The sequence below is a fragment of the Choloepus didactylus genome, chromosome 9 (genome assembly GCF_015220235.1).
Source record: "Choloepus didactylus isolate mChoDid1 chromosome 9, mChoDid1.pri, whole genome shotgun sequence".
NCBI lineage: Eukaryota > Metazoa > Chordata > Mammalia > Pilosa > Megalonychidae > Choloepus > Choloepus didactylus.
The window spans coordinates 3,166,727-3,182,612 of NC_051315.1; the positions used below are offsets into that span (position 1 = coordinate 3,166,727).

Sequence of the window (15,886 nt, forward strand, 5' to 3'; positions counted from 1 at the left end):
TAAAATGGTCTCTATCAAAGCAAACACATCTGCCCAGGAGAGGATAACGTGTTGTGGGACAGTGCACGGGGAGGATAGACATTTCCCACGAGTCAGTCTGTGCCTGAAGGAGATAGCTGTTTGGAAATTCCAAAAAGAGGACTCATAGGGATGTGAAAACAAGTCTCTCTGTGTCCGGTCCACTTTCTGTGCATCCACTTACTCCCTCCATCCCTTTTCTTCAAGCAAACAGGACTTCGTGTGCCCGTGTCCTGAGTACTGTGCTGGTGTGGGGAGGGCCCTTGGAGTATAGCCGGAAGGCGGGGTGCCCCAGGCAGGTGCTGTCAGCGCTGTGTGGGCTGCCAGGGAGGAGAGGAGCTGTGGGGAGAGGCGATTTTCACAGCTGTGTTTTCCCACCACACTGCATGAGACAGTAGACATTCCTGGATTCAACCTGTGGCTTGCACCAGCTGGAAATTACGTCACCTTACTCCACCCGTTTTTCTCATCTACAGCGAGTTAAATATGAAGTTTAAAGTTTTTTTTTTTTTCTTTTGTCACTTATTTTAAAATTATTATTAATTTTAAAAAGTCAAACAATATAGAGACTTAGAAGGGAAAAGGTAACAATCTCCTTCTCCACTGAAGGAAATGATGTGAATAGTATAAGGTGTATTATCCTTCGTTATGTTCATACACATATCTACTCCTAAGTACGTATCTACTCCTAAGTACGTGTCTATTCCTCAGTACATAAATGCTCCTAAGTACATAGATACTCCTCAGGGGAGGTAATTGGGGTGGGAAGTTACACAATGGGATCACACACACACAAACACACACACAGACACACACATCCTGCAGCTTTCTTCTTCACTTACTAAGACTGCAGGTACAGTCCTCCAGTGAGTTTATGTACATTGTTCTCTTTCTACTTAAAAGTTGACTAATATTCCATAGTCTGGCCATACTTTATTTTATTTCACTATTCTTCTGTTGACACTAATTTCTAGTTTTAGGCCATTTTTTAAAATGCTGCTACAGCCTCTTTGAACATGTCCTCAGGTACTGATGCTTTTATATCTGTAGGATATGAAAGAGGGACTGCCCAATCAAAAGGCATATGCATTTTTTTTAAATTTTAATAGATCAAATTAGTTTCTGAAATGACTATGGCTCTTAGCACCCTCAATAGCAATCTATGAGAGTGCCCATTCGCTGATATCCCTCCAACTTAGATGTTTATTGCTCTTTTTAATTTTTGCTCATCCCATAAAATTTCCCTCCTACCCCTTCCCAGGATATTTTCACCTCTCACCTTTCCCCCACCCCCAAAACAAGCCTAAATTTGTCTTTTCTAGATTTTCAAATGAACTGAATATGCACTGTGTATTCTTTTGGATCTGGTTTCTTTCATTCAGCATGATATTTTAGAGATTCATCCATTTTGTAGCATGTGACAGTAGTTCCTTTTTATTGTGGAGTAAAATTTGGTTTTATGAATTTACCACAGTTTAAGTATTCTATGAAATACATAGAGAACCTGATTTTAAAATAAAAGGACATTATAATGTTTGTTAACTCTTCCAGAGTAAGAGCAAGTAGTAAAAAAAAAAAAAAAAAAAGAAATTATATAGTTTTTGTATAATATAATTAACAAGCCTGATCCAATCCTGCTGTACATGTATACCCTATCTGTCTGTGTGCCATGGGAAACATTCCTCGTGGCTGTCACTGTGCTCCTTTGGTGTTGTGTGTGGGATGGAGCAGGCGGGCGAGCCTCAGGCGTACACCTGGACAGCTGCAGTGAGTTTCAACAAGCAGCAGGTGAGATGATGTTTATCAAGTGCCCAGCAAAGGGCCAGCATAAAGTGGGCGCTCAATAAACGTTAGTTACCAAACCAATCACAGGGTTCTTTCCTGATGGGAGCAAGTTGGCCTGATCTTCTGGGTCTGCTAATTAGGTAGAACCAGGAAGTATCTTCTTCAGATTCAGGGGATGCCAAGGCAGACACGTGGAGAAAGGACTTGGAAATCCCCCCATCCCACCCCGTACGCTCCCTCTCTAGGGCCCTGGCTGGGCAGGAAGAGAGGTGGCCGATGTGGCCTGGCATGAAAGATTCATTCGGAGGGAAGCAGTGTTGCTCCTCACCAGCTCCATTCAAGTATGTGATCAGTTTTTCCAGCCTGGTCACTAGCGTTCCTAAGAAAGGTGTCCCCTGAAGCCTTGAGCCGGGTGCATCCCCTTTCCCTCTTTCTGTAGCCCTCGCACTTGTGAAGGTGGACTGAGGCCGTCAGCTGGGGTCCGGCTTTAGGAAGGGGGAGGCACTCGCCCCGCTTTTGCGCTTTGAGGAAAGCTGTCCTCGGCAGCTCCGCCCGACTTGGGGGGTGGCCTCGGCCGACCCCACCCCCTCGGCAGGACCCTCAGCGCCGAGGCTGACGTGGAGCAGCAAGCAGAGGCCTGAGCGGCACCGGCGCCGTTAAGCGCTGTGGTGGAGGGGCTCCCGGCAGCTCGGCGCTCCAGGGGTGCTCCCTGGGGGACAGTTGGCTGTATGAATGAGACTTCAGAACAGAAAACCAGAAAGCCCGACCGACCACCATGAGAAGCAGTGGGGATCCACGGAACCGCCAAAAGAGGGGGAGAACTGCCTTGGCACTCTCAGCCAGGCCGCTCCTGCTATTCCTCTGCCTCTGTGCACAATTCGGGGTAGTGTCTTGGTTTGGAATCCACCGGCCCTCGGACGCTCACAAGTCTGTGCAAATGATGAAACGGAAAAGAGTATGGGGCGTTGGTTTGGCGCTATTCTTTTTCGGTTACCGCGTCTTGCAGCGTAGGTGGAGATGCTTCTGTTCCTTCTTTCCAGCCCTCAGCAATATCGGCAAGCTCATAATGCTTTTTTCCGAAGGTCTTCCAGTTTTTGACGCTCCTTCTGCAATTCGTTTTCTAGCTGCGGCACTCTAACGTGGGAATCCATCTCTTGGCGTTTGATCTGGGCCAGCGTCATGCTTGAGAAGTCTGTATTGTCTTGCAAATCTTACTGGAGGCGAGGGAAGGCCTAGTATGCTTGCACGTCAGAACATATACAAAGACAGGAGACGAGCAGACGCATGAGTGGGGTAGGAGTGGAATGGAAAGGGGAGTATAGCTTAAAAACTTGGCTCTGGTAGAAGCCCTGGGCGATGAAGGGGCTTGGAATTCCCCTTGGGTATAACGCGCCACCTTGTGGGGGCTCCTGAGATAGCAGGCTGTGGTTGCTGTGATTTACAGGGAGCTGTGGCGTTCCCTCTGATTTCCTTCCACAATGTATTTAAGAAGCAGCACTTCTCCTATCTAATACCCTAAAACTATAATTCTTAATATTTTGTTAAATTTTTCCATTTTTTTCCTAAAAAGAGCTTTATATATTCAACACTGTCGTGATCACGCCATCTCTAGAGGCTTTGTTTATGACTTTGCATCCTGCAGTTTGTTCCTGTAAAGCGCTTTTACATTGACTATAGAAGCCATGCAGAAAAGCATGATGCATGAATGTATAGTTAATATATTGTTCTAAAACAAACACCAAGTAAGCTCCACCCGGGTTAAGACGTGCCACACTGCTGGCTCTGCCCTTCCTGCTCAGATGTCAGTCCCCACCTCCTCCCTGACCTCAAACACTGTGCCAACTTTTCTGGTACTCACTGCTCCACCTTTCATTAAAATTTCACTACCTAATATTGCACCCAAAACAATGTAGGTTGTTTTTTTTTTTTTTTTTTACTGCCTTTGAGCTTTATGTGAATAGATCCTTATATATTCCTTTAACTCTTATGCATTCTATTGTGCCTGCCTTCTCTTGCTCTAATCATGTTAAGACTCATCCTTGTGGTGTGTCTAATTCTTTCATGCTCATTGTGTGAGAATTCCTTTGAATTAACATACCATGATTTGTTTATCAGTCACCTGCTGCTGGGCTTCAGGCCTGTTTCCGTTTGAACTCTTTTGCGTATCTGTGACTGGGAACCTGCTGCACGTGTACACACCTATTGGTTGGGTCGGTTAGGTTCATTTTAGGAGTAAAATGACTAGGTCTCCGGGACCGTCATGTGTGAGCTTTACTAGAGACCGCCAGACATTTTTCCAAAGTGATTTTACCAATTTACCCTCCCTCCTTAGAAATGTCCTTTGCTCTAAATTCTCATTAACATTTGTTTAACGTTGAGTCTTTTTAATTTTAGCCATTCTGCTATGTGTGTTGAGGTGTCTCGTTGTGGTTTTAATTTGCATGTGTCTGATGTCTAAAGAAGCTGAGCACCTTTTCGTGTGCTAATTGACAATCTGGATATCCCATTTTGGGGCATGTCGGCCCAAGTCTCAGGTCCATTTTTCTATATGGTTATCTTTTTCTTATTGATTGTGTATATTCTGGATATGAGCCTGTTGTTGGTTAAATGTGCCACGAATATCACTTCCCATGCCTGTGGCTTTCTTTTTCCTTCTTTAGTGGTATCTTTTGATGAACAGAAGTTCTTCATTTTACTGTTGTCAAGTGTATCCATCTTTTCCCTACCCTAAAGTCATAAAGAGAATCCTTTAACTTACCTTTTAAAGGTCTTTTATGGTCTTGCTTTTTTATCTTCATGTTCTGAGATACCTAAAACTGACTTTTGTGTTCCGTTGGTCTATCTGTCCTTGTGTAAATATAGTGTTTTAATTACTGTAGCTGGATAATGTGTTGCTGTCCAGAAGACGAAATCCTCTCCCTTCATTCTTGTTCAATTCAAAATATTTATTGAGTGCCAACTATGAACCAGGCAATGTTCTAGGTGCTGTGGATACAATATTGAACAATATAGAAAGATCTCTGTCCTCAAGGTAGGGATGGTGATGGGAACAGAAAAGAAATGTGAACGAATAAAAGATTATTTCAGATATTGATAATTACAGTGAAAAAAATGAAAATGCAATTAAAAAATGAAAGGGTCAATGAGATAGGGAGTTAGGGGCTGAGGGTGGGTTGCCTAGACTGGAGGTTCAGGATCTGATGCTTGAGCCAAGCCTTGAATGATGGTCATCTGCAGAGCTGGCCCTCTGAGGTTGAGCCCAGCTTTTCAGTGCAGTGGAAGAATTCTCAGTGTGGAATCCCCATTGGTGCCTAATGCTTTAGATGCATTCTTGATGGGATTTTCTCCCTCACCTATAGACTGCCATGTGATCTAACCTTCCACAGTTCCACCTCACCCCCTGAGACTTTAGCATCTTTGGTTTACATGACAGAGACCAGGAGGAGGGGGTGGTCCTCAGGGGTGCAGATGGTGGTGCTTGCATTTGGAGAGTTCCTTTCCTTTGGAGTTCCAGAGCTGGGGACAGAGCACCTTTGATTCCATCATCTATTGTAGCCACACACCACAGGTCTGCACCCTGAGCTAAGAGTGCTGAGTTTAAACAATTTTGAAAAAGAAAAACAAGGTGGGAGGCATCCCTTTACCCAATGTTAAGGCTTATTACATGGCTACAGTAGTCAAGACAGTGTAGTATGGGCAGAGGGGTAGATACAGATCAGTGGAAAAAGAATAGAAAACCCAGTAATGGACTCACACAAATACATCCAACAGATATATTTGCTAAGGTGCAAAAGCAATTCATTGGAGGAATGGGAGTCTTTTCAACAAACAATGATGGAGCCTTTGGACATCCGTAGGCAAAAAAAAAAAAAAAGAATCTTGACTTGAACTTTATACCTCATTCAAAAATTAACTCAAAATTAATCACAGGAGAAAATCTTTGGGACATAGAGTTCTTAGACTTGACACCAAAAACACATCCATAAAAGAAAAACTTGATAAATTAGACATCATCAAAAAAATTTTTTTTTAAATTTTCATTCTGTGAAGATCCTGGTAGGAAGATAAAAAGATGATGAAAAGATAGCTACAGCCTGGGAGAAAATATTTGCAAACCACATATCCAAACAAAGGATTAGTCTCTAGGATATATAAATAACTCTCAATACTAATAGTATAAAGCAAACAATCCCATTAAAAGATGAGCAAAGACATTTCAACAAAGATGTACAAATGGCAAATAAGCACAAGAAAATTGACCTTTAGGGAAATGCAAATTAAATCCACACTCAGAATGATTAAAAAAATAGTGGCAACCCCAAATGCTGACACAGATGTGGAGAAACTGGATCTCTCGTACATTGCTGGTGGGAATGTAAAATCATGCAGCCAACTCTGGGAAAAGTTCTCCCAGTTTCTTAGGAAACTAGACCTGCACTCAGGGAACTGAAACTTGGTTTACACAAAAACCTGTACGCAAGAGTTCATAGCAACTTTATTGGTAATAGCCCCAAACTGGAAACAACCCAGATGGCCTTCAATGGGTGAGTGGTTAAACAAATTGTGGCAAATCCATGCCATAGACTTTGACTCAGGAACAAAAAGAAGCGAAGTATTGATGCATGCAGAAAGAAAGTTGGCCGGATCTCAAGGCATGTATGAGGAGTGAAAAAAGTCAATCCCAAAAGTCACACATCATAGGAATTCATTTATGTAGCATTCTTGAAATAAAATTATAGAGATGAAGAACAGATGAGTGGTTGCCAGGGGTTAGGGAGGAGGGTAGCAGGGAAGTGGCTGTGGCTGTGAAAGTGTAGCATGAGGCATTTGTGTATGGAGCTGTTCTGTGTCTTGACTGTAGTGATACAAAAATCTACACATGTGATAAAATTGCAAAGAACTAAATACACACACACACACACACACACACACACACACACAAATGACTACAAGTAAAACTGGGGAAATTTGAATAAGGTCAGTGGATTGTATCAATGTCAATATCCTGGTTGTCATATCAGCCTATAGTTATGCCAGATGCTACAATTTAGGGATCTCTGTATTGTTTCATACAACTGCATATCAGTCAACAATTATCTCAAAATAAAAAATTTAATTAGGAAAAAACATATGTCATTAGTTTAATGGCTGCATGATATTTATTCATATATATGCATCATAATTTTAAAGCAGTTCTCTACTGTTTGAACATTTAGGTTGTTTACAATGTGTAACTATCACACATAATTTTACATTATGTATCCTTGTAGATACACTTTTGTGAATGCCTTATAGTCTCTCACTCTCTCTCCCTCTCCCTCCTTCTCTTTTACTTACTTTAAAACAATTATCAAAAAAATGCATGCACATAGTTATAAAGTCAAGTAATACTAGGTTGATGCTTCTCAAACTTTAAAATGTATATAAATCACCTGGACTCTGTGGAAGCACAGAATAAGATTCAGGTTCAATAATTTTATAGTGCTGTTTTGTTTTCAATTATTATAAAATATTATTTATTAACTTCCAGTTGTGATAGATGAAGATTCAGCATCTTGCATCCCACTCTCCTCTCCAACCCCACTAATTTCTGTCTCTCTCCTTTATCCTCTTGACATCATTTTTTCTTATTGTATGGCTAAATTAGTAACAAATATTTATATTATTGTGGGTTTCAAATATTGTTCATTGAAAAACCAAGTAGGGGACTATAGTGACATTTCTTCTGTTTGTTTGCTTGCTTGCTTTTCTGGAGTTAATAATTGTTTCATTTTTCACAGATCCTAAAAATCTACTCTTCCATTTGACTTACCTGTCCTTCAGATCATCTATAAATCATTTCCCAAATGTTCAAAGATGTCAGTTTTCTATCAAATCTCTCCTTTCTCCTAGAGACCTTCCAGAACCCTTTTACCTCCTGCTATAATTTGGGGTAGTTCTCTGGGACTCCTGCTCTACTTTTTTCTCTAATTTCCTGTTTCTTGGAACCTATGTTTTCTTATGTCTTCAATTACTCCTTTATTGTGTTCAAGTACATCCTTCAGTAGCTTTCTAGGAAAAGGTATTTTGCTGGTTTGGAGCTGTTATGGACCCCAGAAAGCCATGTTCTTTTATTCCAATTTTGTGGGGTGGGACCTTTGATTAGATTTTTTTCCATAGAGGTGTGGCCATGCCCATTCAGGGTGGGTCTTAATTAGGTCACTGGAGTCCTTAAGAGAGCTGAGAGCCCACACAGACCCAGATGTTTGGAGACACTGGGGGATGCAGACAAAAGGATGCTTGGAGATGCTAAGCTAAGAGATGAAGCCCAGAGTTTGTACAATTGAGTGACATTAACTGCATCTGCAAGATTGTGTTACTATCACCAACATCTATTACCCCAATTTTTTCATCACCTCAAACAGAAACTCTGCACCCATTAAGCAATAACATCCCTTTCCTCAGCTCCCAGCCACTGGTACCCCATAATCCACTGTTTTCCTCCATGAATTTGCATATTCTAGGTATTTCATATAAGTAGGATCATAAAATATCTGTCTTTTTTATGTCTGGCCTATTTCACTCAACCTAATGTCTTCAAGGTTCATCCATGTTATTCCATGTGTCAGAACTTTCTTCCTTTTTATGGCTGAATAATATCCCTTTTTTTATATATACCACATTTTATTTATCCATTCATCTATTGATGGATATGTGGGTGATTTACAGCTTTGGACTATTATGAATATTGCTGCTATAAATATTGATGTACAAATATCTCACTCTCTGCTTTCAGTTCTTTTGGATCTATACATAGAAGTGGGATTGAGAGGTCATATGGTAATTCTATGTTCAAATTTCTGAGAAACTGCCAGAATGATTTCTGCAGTGGCTTCACCATTCTAAAATCCCACCAACAATGTGTAAGGATTCCAGTTTCCCCACATCCTTGTGAATGCTTGTTATTTTCTAATTTTTTCAATCCATCCCTGATGGTTAGGTTCATGTGTCAAGTTGGCAAGTGATTGTGCCCAGTTGTCTCATCAAGCAAGCTCTGGCCTAATGGTTACTACAAGGACATTTGTGGTTGGTTAATAAATCAGAAGGCTCATTTATTAAATCATCAATCAACTGATTGCATCTGTGGTTGATTACATCAACAAAGGGAGTGTCTTCCACAATGAGAGAATTCAATCAGCTGGATTTAATACAATCAGTTGAAGACTTTTAACGGAGAAGACAGAGAATCTTCATTGCTTCAGCCATCCTCTCCTGAGGAGTTCATCAGAGATCTTCATTGGACTTGCCAGTTCATTGCCTACCCTATGGAATTTGGACTCGTGCATCTCCACAGTTATGTGAGACACTTCTATAAATCTCATATTTACAGATTATCTCCTGTTGATTCTGTTTCCCTCGAGAACCCTGACCAATACACCATTCTTGTTGTATTTTTTATAAGCAGTTTTATTGAGATATATTTACATACTATACAATCTATCCAAAGTGTACAATCAATGGCTTTTAGTATATTAACAGAGTTGTGTGTTTATCACCCAACATCAATTTTAGAACATTTTCATTACTCCCAAAAGAAAAACCCCATACTTCTTATAACCCTACTTATTGTTGATGCCATTAGTGTGGTAATTTTGTTGTAATTGGTAAAAGAATATTATAATTGTAATATTAACTATACTCAATAGTTTACATTAGGTGCTTTTTTCCCATATACCACCCTATTATTAACACCTTGTAATAGTGTCATATATTACTTATAGTTCATGAATGAACATTCTTATTTTGTATTATTACCCACAGTCATCATATGACTCTGAACATCCCTTTTCAGCCACATTCACACACATAATTCAGTGCTGTTAATTACACTCACAGTAATGTACTACCATCACCTCTATCCGTTTCCAAACATTGACAATCCGCCTAATTCAAAATTCTGTACAAATTAAGCATCGGCTCCCCATTCTCTACCCCCGTTCTATCTCCTGGTAGCCTATGTTATAGATTCTAACTCTGTGAGTTGGCTTATTATAATTAGTTCATTTTAGTCAAACCATACAATAGTTGTCCTTTTGTGTCTGGCTTATTTCACTCAACATAATGTTCTCAAGGTTCATCCGTATTCTCACATGCATCAGGAATGTATTCCGTCTTACAACTGAATAATATTCCATTGTTTGTTTTAGCACATTTTATATATCCATTCATTGGTTGAGGGACACTTGGGCTGCTTTCATCTCCTGGCAGTTGTGGAAAATGTCACTCTGAACATCAGTGTGCAAATATCTGTTCAAGTTCCTACCTCCAGTTCTTCTGGATATATAGCAGGATTGCTGGATTATATAGCAGTTCTATGCTTACTTCATGAGGATTGCCAAACCGTTTTCCACAATGGCTCTACCATTTTACATTCTCACCAGCAGTGAATAAGTGTTCGATTTCGCAACATCTTCTCCAACATTTGTCGTTTTCTGCTTGTTTAATGTGGCCATTCTTGTTGGTGTGAAATGATATGTCATTGTGATTTTGATTTGTGTTTCCATTGATAACTAGTGATGTTGAGCATCTTTACACATTCATCCATTTGTACATTCTCTTTGGAAAAATATATGTCCAAGATATATATTCAAAATATCTTGAATTTTGCCCATTTTTAATGGGGTTGTATGTCTTTTATTATTGAGTTTTAGGATTTATTTTTATATTCTGGATATTAAACCCTTATTAGATATGTGTTTTCCAAATATTTTCTCCCATTGAGTAGGCTGCCTTTACACTTTCTTGACAAAACCCTTGGAAGCACAGAAGTTTTTAATTTTGAGGAGGTCCCAAATATCTATTTTTTCCTTTGTTGTTTGTGCTTTGGGTGTAAAGCCTTGAAGTTACTTTAAGATCTTGAAGATACTTTCCTACATTTTCTTCTAGGATTTTTATGGTTCTGGATCTTATATTTAGGTTTTTGATCCATTTTTTAGTTCATTTTTGCATATAGTGTGAGATAGCATTCCTAATAAGTTATTTTACAAGGGAAATTAGTAAATGTCTTGAGATGAATGAAAACAAGATCACAGCATATCAAAACTTATGAAATGCAGTGAAGGCATTGCTGAGAGGGAAATTTATAGCACTAAACACTGACCTTAAAAAGAAAGGGCTAAAATCAAGGACCTAACTGCACACCAGAAGAAACTAGAAGAAGAACAACAAATTAATTCCTAAGCCAACAGAAGGAAAGAAATAATGAAGATAAGAGCAGAAATAAATGAAATTGAGAACAAAAAAAACAATAGAAAGAATTAACAAAACTAAAATGTTGTTCTTTGAGAAGATCAATAAAATAGACTTAGCTTGACTGTCAAAGAAAAAAGAGATAAAAGGTAAATAAACAAAATCAGTAATGAGAGGGGAGACATTACTACTTACTTCACAGAAATAAACAAGATCATAAGATGATACTATGAACAACTGTACACCAACAAATTAGACAACTTAGATGAAATGGACAATTTCCTAGAGACAGATGAACAAGCTACATGTCTCTAGAAGAAATAGAAGACCTTAACAAACCTATCACAAGTAAAGACATTGAATCAGTCATCAAAAACCTCCTTCCCCCCAAAAAAATCCCAGGACCAGATGGCTTTGCAGATGAATTCTACCAACCATTCAAAGAAAAATTAATACAAATCCTGCTCAAGCTCTTCAAAAAATTTAAGAAGAGGAAATACTACTCATGCAATGAAGCTAATGTCACCCTAATACCAAAGCCTGATAAAGATACTACAGGAAAAGAAAATTACAGACCAATCTCTCTAATGAATCTATATGCAGAAATCCTCAACAAAATACTTGCAAATTGAATCCAATATCATATTAAAAGTATTATACACTATGATCAAATGGGTTTTATCCTTGGTGTGCAAGAGTGGTTTAACACAAGAAAATCAATTAATGTAATATACCACATTAACAAATCAAAGGAGAAAAGCACATGGTCATATCCATTGATGCAGAAAAAGCATTTCACAAAACCCAGCAAACTTTCTTAATAAAAACACTTCAAAAGATAGTAATAGAAGAACACTTCTTCAACATGATAAAGGGCATATGTGAAAAACCCACAGCTAACATCATATTCAATGGTGAAAGACTCAAAGCTTCCCCTCTAAGGCCCCCAAGTCAGATAGGAAGAAGTAAAACTTTGCCTGTTTGCAGATGACATGATCATGTATAGAGAAAATCTTGAAAAATATATGACAAAGCTACTAGAACAAAGAAATGAGTTAAGCAAAGTTGCAGGATACAAGATCAACATGCACCAATCGTGTTGTTTCTACACACTAGTAATGAGCAATCTGAGGATGAAATCAAGAAAAAAAAATCCATTTACAATAGCAAATAAAATAATCAAATATTTAGGAATAAATTTAACCAAGGATGTAAACGACTGTATTCAGAAAACTACAAAACATTACCAAAAGAAATCAAAGAAGACATAAATAAATGGAAGGACATTGCATGTTCATAGATTGGAAGATTAAATATAGTTAAGATGGAAATTCCACAAGAATTGATTTATAATCCCAATCAAAATTCCAACATCCTACTTTAAGTAAATGGAAGAGCCAATTATCAAATTTGTTAGGAAAGGCAAGGGCCCCTAATAGCCAAAAATATCTTGAAGAAGAAGAATGAAGTTGTAGGACTGAGACTTACTGACTTTAAAGCATATAACAAAGCTACAATGGTCAAAACAACATGATACTGGCATAAAGGTAGACATATTCATCAATGGAATCAAAATGAGAGTTAAGAAATAGATCCACACATTTATGGTCAATTGATTTTCCACAAGACTGCCAAGTCAACTGAACTGGGACATAATGGTCTCTTCAACAAATGGTGTTGGGAGAACTGGATATCCATATCCAAAATATTGAAAGAGAATTGCTATCTCACATCATATGTAAAAATTAACTCAAAATGGCTCAAAGACCTAAATATAAGAGCCAGGACCATAAAAGTCCTAGAAGAAAATGTAGGGAAGCATCTTCAAGATGTTGTGGTAGGCAATGGTTTCTTAGACTTCACACCCAAAGTACAAGCAACAAAGGAAAAAATAGATAAATGGGACCTCTTCAAAACTGAATACTTTGTGCATTAAAGGACTTTTCCAAAAAGGTGAAAAGGCAGCATACTTAATGGAGAAAATATTTGGAAACCACATATCTGATAAGGGTTTAATATCCAGAAGATATAAAGAAATCCTACAACTCAACAATAAAAAGACAACCCAATTAAAACATAAGCAAAAGATGAATAGACATTTTTCCAAAGAGGATGTAGAAATGGATGAAAAGATACTCAACATCACTAGCTATCAGGGAAACACAAATCAAACCCACAATGAGATATCATTTCACACCAACCAGAATGGCCATTATTCTACAAACAGAAAACTACAAGTACTGGAGAGGATGTGGAGAAATAGGAACACTTATTCACTGCTGGTCAGAATTTAAAATGGTGCGGCTCCTGTGAAAGACACTTTGATTGTTCCCCAGGAAGCTAAGCATAGAATTGCCATAGGATCCAGCAATCCTACTGCTATGTATATACCCAAAAAAACTGAAAGCATGGATGTGGACAGACATTTGAACACCTATGTTCATAGTGGCATTATGCACAACTACCAAAAGATGGAAGCAACCCACATGCCCATCAACTGACAAATGGATAAACAAAATGTGGTGTATACATACAATGGACTATTATTCAACTGTAAAAAGGAATGTAGTCCCGATGCATGTGACAACATGGATGAACCTTAAGGACAGTATGCTGAGTGAAATAAGCCAGACACAAAAGGACAAATATTGTGTGATCTCACTGATATGAGCTAATTTTAATAAGCAAACCCTAGTTAGAATCTAGAATATAGACCACCAGGGGATAGATTGGGATTAGATTTGGGGTTCGAGAATGTTGCTTAATATGTACAGAATTTCTATTTAGGTTGATCATAAAGATTTGGAAATGGATTATGATGGTAGCACATTATTGTGAGTGTATTTTTTATCCTTTTTAGCACAATTTTATTGAGATATATTCATGCACCATACAATCCATCCAAAGTGCACAATCAGTGGCTCACAGTGGCTATTGTTAGGGCATTTAACAGTGTTGAATTATGTACATGAATGTGGTTGAAAGGGGAAGTTTTGGGTCATGTATTGGTCTGGTTTGCTAAAGCTGCCATTATACAAAATACCAGAAATGAGTTGGCTTTTATAAAGGGGATTTATTAGGTTACAAATTTATGGTTCTAAGGCCATAAAAGTGTCCAACCTAAGGCATCAACAAAAGGATACCTTCACTGAAGAATGGCCAATAGCATCTGGAACACCTCTGTCAGCTGAGAAGGTATGTGGCTGGTGTCTCCTGGTCCTCTGCTCCTGGGTTCTGGTTTCAAAATGACTTTCTCCAAAATGTCTCTGGGCTTCTGTCTCTCTTAGCTTTTCTCTCTGTGTCTCTGTGCATTCTTGCCTGTTTTCCCAGGGTGTTTCTCTCTAAGCATCTGGGGGTCCTCTCTTAGATTCTCTAGGGCAAACTCAGGGCATCTTCTCTTAGCTTAGCATCTCTAAATGTCTTTTTGTCTGCATCTCCAAGTGTCTGGGTCTGTGTCAGCTCTTAGCTTCTCCCAGGGGCAGACCCTGGATTACATATCTTAGCTCCTCTCCAAAATGTCTCTCAGTTTCTTTGAGCTCCTCTCTGTGAGCTCTCTTAAGGACCCCAGTGAACTAATTAAGACCCATCCAGAATGGATGGGGCCACATCTCCATGGAAATAATTTAATCAAACTTCTCACCCACAGTTGGATGAGTCACATCCCCCTGGAAACACCCAATCTAAAGGTTCCACCCAAAAAGATTTGATTAAAAGATCATGACTCTTCCGGAGTCTGTAACAGTTTCAAACCAGCACATGTATGTTACTAAAATGAAAGAAGATAAAACATGGGACTGTGTAACACATTGAACCCTGTTGTGGATGATGGACTGGGATTAATATTACAAGTATAAGAATGTTCTTTCATGAATTATAACAAACATGCAATGCTAATACAAGGTGTCAGTGATAGTGTGGTATATGAGGAAAATATGCCTAATGTAAATTATGGACTGTAGTTAATAGTACTATTTTGATATAGTTTCTTCAGTTGTGACAAAGGTACTGCACTAATGCACAGTGTCAACAATAGGGGAGTATATGAGAACATTGTATTTTTTGCATGACTTTTCTGTATACCTACAATTTTCTAATAAAAAAATAGTTTTTAAAAAAACATTATGCTAAGTGAAAGAAACCAGCCACAAAGTGCTGCATATTGTATGATTCCATTTATGTAAAATGTAAATATAAATAAATCTGTATAGACAGAATTAGATTAGTGGTTTTGTAGGGTTGTGTAGGATAGAGTGATTGAGAGGTGATTGCTAAGGACTATGGGGTTTTTCTTTTTGGAGTAATGAAAATATTCTAAAATTGATTGTGGTGATGAATGCACAACTCTGTGAATATACTAAAAGCCATTAATTTAGCACTTTGTGCATATTGTATGGTATGTGAATATATCGCAATAAAACTGAATTAAAAAAAAAGTAGTAGGATCTCCTGGCACCCTTGCTGTCTCCTCCCCCACCCCTCATTGGCTCAGTGCACAGTTGTCTGTGCTTCTAGTGTGGATCCCTAATCCCAGTCCCTGAGGGAGCAGAGTAACTTTCATGCACATACTGGGATCATGCATGTCTGGCCAAATCCATCTGAAGGACTCGCCATCCCAGAACTTGCCTGCATGTGGAAGGTGCTCACAGAGCTCTCCTACAGAATGCTGTTGGAGAGCAGTCAAGTGGCTGCCTTGGGCAAGGGATCGCTGGCTGTAGGTTACACAGTGCAGTGCTGGGACTGTGAAGAAACTATTTCTGAGGGAAGAGGGGACATTCGGGTTCAAGTAAATGACAGAATTCCTAGGGCCACATGCGATGCCAAAGACAAGATTCCAGTGCAGAAAGAATCAGGGAGT

At 38.9% G+C, this 15,886-nt stretch overlaps 1 protein-coding gene across 1 annotated transcript in view; it reads left to right on the forward strand.

Moving 5' to 3' along the window:
• The window catches only part of ARHGEF4 (Rho guanine nucleotide exchange factor 4), a 251,456-nt gene that overhangs the window by 99,229 nt on the left and 136,341 nt on the right, over positions 1 to 15,886 (forward strand). The gene's annotated exons all lie outside the window — the stretch shown is intronic.